Source organism: Aquarana catesbeiana, linkage group LG10 (genome assembly GCF_042186555.1).
Source record: "Aquarana catesbeiana isolate 2022-GZ linkage group LG10, ASM4218655v1, whole genome shotgun sequence".
In the NCBI taxonomy this organism is placed as follows: domain Eukaryota; kingdom Metazoa; phylum Chordata; class Amphibia; order Anura; family Ranidae; genus Aquarana; species Aquarana catesbeiana.
Window position 1 is genome coordinate 170,961,064 of NC_133333.1, and position 6,000 is coordinate 170,967,063.

Sequence of the window (6,000 nt, forward strand, 5' to 3'; positions counted from 1 at the left end):
GTGCAAGATTTATGTTTAGGCCATATCATTTGGATGTTTGGCAAGTAACATCTTGTAATCTTGTTGTGTTACTTACCCGATTGCCATAATCCTGCAATCTTGTTAACATGATGCTGGAACATACCGTAGCTATCTTTAAAAAAGCTATGTATGTCATCAGTATGAATGTTCCTGTGAAAGGGCCTAAAATTCAGAGTTTTGTAATGCTGAAACACAACTCTCTAATCTCTCTTCACACAACCTTATGAGACATTCAGAAAGTGCCACTGACTTCAGTGTTTATGAAATACAATACTTCTCTAGACTGATATGTTGCTCATAAAAAACCCAGACAACTTCAAAATGTGCTACTTTACTACTGGCAAGATGATAAAGACTGTGAATATAGAATAGAATTACATTTTACAAATCCTTGATACAAGTTTGTGACTGCAATGCCTTTTTTCCTACTTTTTTTGTGTAAAAAGACAAAAAGTAAGAACAGTATCAAAGCTGGGCTGAAATTTTTAATTTCATTATAATCAGGGAAATTGCATATTTTATTTAGTTCTCTCCAAAGCACCTATCAACTTTTCTCATAATGCTTTAGTTAATTTACTCAAATTCTTTGTAGAATGTTTGACGTTTAACTGAAACCCTTTATTGGATAATTAAAAGCTGACATTTAATCTGTTTATATTTTGCCTTACCTGGTCCTTCTTACCTCCCCATTAACATTGTAATGAAATATTTAAATTAGATAATTTTTATTGAAGGCTTTTTTTTACATTTCAATGCAGGCATACAAATTAAAACAAAAACCAGGTTAAAAAGGATCGCAAAGTACAGATACAAATATCTATAGGGGTATAATATCAAGGGAAAGGGTAGCTAATGAAATATTTAAATAAAATCTAAAATAGCTTATTTTAAAGTCAGTGATGCAGGTAGATAATGGTTGGTGAGAGGGACTGGCAGAGTACTGACAACATCACAGCACCCTGCCCCAATACTCCCTTCTTGGGTGAAGTTATGCAAATATCAAAATGTGTTGATGAGTGTCAATCAACCAGGAGGTGTGGGCATTCTTAAGGAAGCAGCATTTGCATGCAGACTGCTGTTGTTAGCACCTCATGTAAGGGTGGAGCTCAATAGGGTGGTGGTCACGTTCTCCGTGTTTCCCTTTTCATTAGGTGCCAAGCAAGGGTCACATGAGAGCCCTACCCCCAGAGTGGGTTCTTCTGGCTATGCTAGGCACCTTGTACAAGGTCACTTTTACTACACATGGGAGACCTTTGCTATGTGCTCTTTTCATCAATGCCCCGGGACAAGGCTGAGGCTGCCATGGGGGGGAGTACTCAACCTTAAGGCAGGCCTTTACTCTCAGAGATGAACGTACACCATGTACACAGGCACTGTAATTATTCTCCAGATAATTCTCGGGTCCCCGTGACAATGTACACCTTCTTTGTAACTTGCATTTAGGAGGGACACACTGAGCCCTGTCCACATTCACCTGTCAAACATTTTCTACTACCATTCCCCAGTAGCAGAGTGGGCCCCGCCATGTACACTGCGCAGGCTCCGCACATGCACTTGACTTTAACTCTTGAGCTTATGTACCTCTATACAGGATGGGGAACTTTAGGGCCCAAGTCTGCTCCCTATGCTCTGGGAGACAGACCACTGGAGGAAAGAGTGCCGACAACATCTCCCTCGCTGCTAGAGGCCAAACCACCTGCCAAGGGTACACACTACTGACAGGCTGCTTGTTAGACTTCCTTTGCCCTAGGTAACCACTTGTGTCTTCATACCCCAAGTACCTTAGTGACCTGAACCATGGGATGGTGCTAATTACTTGCATTACACCCCTTTCAGTAACTTCAGACAAAACAAGGGCAACGTTTCAAATGCTTTACTTAGAAAAGTGCAACGACAAATTACAGAATCCAAGATTTGCAGACATAATTGTTCCCAGAATTTAACTACAGGCTGTGTGCTGCCCTAGCATACCTGCAAAGGTAGTGTTTGTGTAATACAGAGTCCATCAGAGGCATTATTACAGGGCTGGTGTCTTCAGGGCGAACCCCAGCTTCTGACGACTCAAAGTCAAGAGTCCTGCTCCTCGCGGTTGTCATTCTCTGTCTCATTTCCTTCCTAGGGTCTTAGCGCCGTCCTAGGCTTTTGTCGGGAACATGTTTGTTGGAGATAACCTAAACCTGAACTCACCCAAGCCAGCTCTTTTCTAGGGGAAACCTCTTGTCAGGTGAGTCACCATCTCTCTTTTCAGGAGTGAGGATTCGGCAAGAACCACTGGGCCATGTGTACAGATGATTGCTGATGGGCTGAAATTGGTTACTGCACTTTCCACATTTTTCTTTGCCCTCTACTATAAATGTATTATATATCTAAAGCCAAAACTATTTTCTAGTTTAGATAGAATTGGGAATGGTTAAACTCAATCAGGTTTTTTCTGCAATCTGTGTCCCACTGGGGAGATTTCCCTTCACTTCCTGTCCTGTAGGAACAACAGGAAGTGAGAGAAAATCTATCCAATGGTTGTCACCAGAAAAAAATGTCTGCATTGGAAAATTTTCTCTCTACTTCTATTCTGTTGACAACTCAGAATTTAGGATTGCTTCTCGCTTTCACTTTTGATGACACTGATCATCAAGTAAAATTGAGAGACTCCGACAGCAATACCAACTTAACAGGGGTTCTAACCCCTCACCACTAGTAAAAAAAGTGGTGGTTGCCTGCTCACTGAACAATGAAAGCATCAACATACTGCAGATGATCTTCCTGTGCTTTTCTAGTCTCTAAACACCTCATTCTTCAGCCAACAATGTCTCAATGATTGAAACCCTCTTGTGCCAAAAGAGTGTGTTTTGATCACTGTACATAACTCTCCAGTCACAGTCTGATGAATACTATGCAGGATATCATGTTTATTTATAATAATTGCCAGCAATTACATTTGGGAAGTCCTGGTGACTTTGGGGACTTTGGATCAAGGGGTGACAATGGAATACCTGGCTCCATAATAGGGTAACCCTGACTGGACAAGCGCCTGGTGTTTAGAACTATCCTGTTGAAAAGGATTTAATAAGCGCATCTGACCATTTACTTAATGGTCCACTGAATCCAGTAAGAGGCCCCTTTATCTAGTATAACTCGGTGGTGGAAGCACTGAATATTGGGAGTATTTTTTCTTTAACTTTGTTTTAAACACATTTTTTTTATGCCCTCGCTGATGGGCTCATATGGACTGAATATTTTTGTCACAGAATAGTTTGGTGTCACTTTACAATTTATGTTTGTCATAAAATAAGTTTGGTGTCACTTTAAACACATATGTTTTTTTTATTTTATTTGTTTCAAAATTTTTAAATATTGGTCTACGATTGAATCGCCCATTTATTGATTTAGCGCTGCTTCCCTATATTATTATACTTTTGCTGTTGGTGTCACAATTGCCTAAGCAGCTGCTTATTTAGATTACTGGTATATACTCCAGTGCAGGTTTTACATATAACTCCATTGTGTTTATTTGCCTTTAATTAATGTTGTCCATTCCTCCCTCCATAGCTAGGAGATGCTGTGTATAGATAGTCCCACCTTCTATTCAGTGTGTATTTAGTTTCTGTTTTAAGCACAGGTAATTGCTGGAGCTAGGTATACAGTACTATAATTTTTTTTTACCTATCTGATGTTAATCTGTGAAGATCTGCACAAGTTTTCAATTAAAGCTTGCTATGATCTGCAAGATGTCATTTGGATCAAGTCACTGGAAGCTAATTCTTCTGAGACTGTAAGATATAGCTATCTTGCCACAACTGGATCAGTTATAGAGATCACATTTGCAGTGCTTAGAATGGAGAGGCAATATAAAGACAGATTTCAGACAGTTATACTAGCAGTTTCCAAAGAAAAGATTCTGTAAATAGAATATAATTGGGGCTCTTCTATAAAGTGGACTTCAAACTACAAAAGCAAGGCCCATTCATTACATGATGGCCCCCATTCCCTTACAAAATTGCTGCGTTAAAATGTAAAACAATCACCTGGGGCAAACGAGGTAGAAAATTGACTTTCCTTACCCCTGTTTTCTGTTTGCAGCAGTGTTCTGACTCTCCAATCTAAGCACTTCATGTGTGATCTCTAACTAGTCCAATGAATGAGAAGTCTTACTCACAACCTCAATTGAATTAGTAGACAGCAACTCAATCTAAATGACATCCAGCAGATTGCAGAAAGTTGTTTACTTAAAAAGTAGTGAAGACCATACAGATGAACATTAGAAAGGTCAAAAAATCATGGTGTGTATAACTCCAGCAGGATTCATGGCTAGGGTACCCCAGATGTATAACCATCCCCATACCAATCCTAAACATTCCCACACTTCGTTATACACAATTGACACTTGACACTGAACTGTAGAAAAGTGGCCATTTGGCCATTTTATTAACAAATAAATACTAAAATCTCTTTAACATCAACAATCAAAAACCAGTACCCGTAATGTATCACTAGAACTAGGTTGCAGGTCTTAGGAGGCATCCCATGACCCCATTCAGCTTGGGTATCGCCGTTATACTCAATTATCCCCAGTCGTGCAACACTGGCTTGGAGACAAACCCATTTCACTTCACTTTTCCCAGCCGCGTAACACCGGCTCGGGGACAAACATTACAGCTCCAAGTTGTTAATGCCTCTACAGACCCCAACCGCCACACGTCTATGCTAATAACATGAAAAAACAATCCTCAATTGAAGTTCCAACACGATTCTGCTGCTGTGTCTGCTCTGCACGTCTTCCCTCACAGCACCGCCCACCTTCCTGAAACTCCCAGCTAATCTTAATAGCCTTCCCCTTTTCACTTCCTGTAATTAACCCTTTTGTTGACAGTTATGCACTGTTTCCCTTTAACATTAATACATCACCAGGACCAGATGGCTTGCACCCGAGGGTACTTAGGGAACTCAGTCAAGTAATTGCCAGACCATTGTTCCTAATTTTTACTGACAGTCTACTGACTGGAATGGTACCAGCTGATTGGAGAAAAACCAATGTAGCACCAATATTTAAAAAGGGCCCAAAATACATCCCTGGGAATTACGGACCAATTAGTCTAATATCAATTGTATGTAAACTCTTGGAGGGGATGATAAGGGACTACATACAAGATTTTAGTAATGAGAATGGTATCATTAGCAGTAATCAGCATGGCTTCATGAGGAATTGTTCTTGCCAAACCAATCTATTAACATTCTATGAGGAGGTGAGTTGCCATCTAGATAAAGGAAGGCCCGTAGATGTGATGTATCTGGATTTTGCAAAAGCATTTGACACAGTTTCCCATAAACGTTTACTGTACAAAATAAATATGGCATGGACCATAGGGTGAGTACATGGATTGAAAACTGGCTACAAGGGCGAGTTCAGAGGGTGGTGATAAATGGGGAGTAATCTGAATGGTCGAGGGTGGGTAGTGGAGTCCCCCAGGGTTCTGTGCTGGGACCAATCCTGTTTAATTTGTTCATAAACGACCTGGAGGATGGGGTAAACAGTTCAATCTCTGTACGATACTAAGCTAAGCAGGGCAATAACTTCTCCGCAGGATGTGGAAACCTTGCAAAAAGATCTGAACAAATTAATGGGTGGGCAACTACATGGCAAATGAGGTTCAATGTAGAAAAATGTAAAATAATGCATTTGGGTGGCAAAAATATGAATGCAATCTATACACTGGGGGAGAACCTCTGGGGGAATCTAGGATGGAAAACGACCTGGGGGTCCTAGTAGATGATAGGCTCAGCAATGGCATGCAATGCCAAACTGCTGCTAACAAAGCAGAATATTGGCATGCATTAAAAAGGGGATTAATTCCAGAGATAAAACAATAATTCTCCCGCTCTACAAGACTTTGGTCCGGCCGCACCTAGAGTATACTGTCCAGTTCTGAGCAACAGTCCCCAGGAAGGACGTACTGGAAATGGAGAGAGTACAAAGAAGGGCAA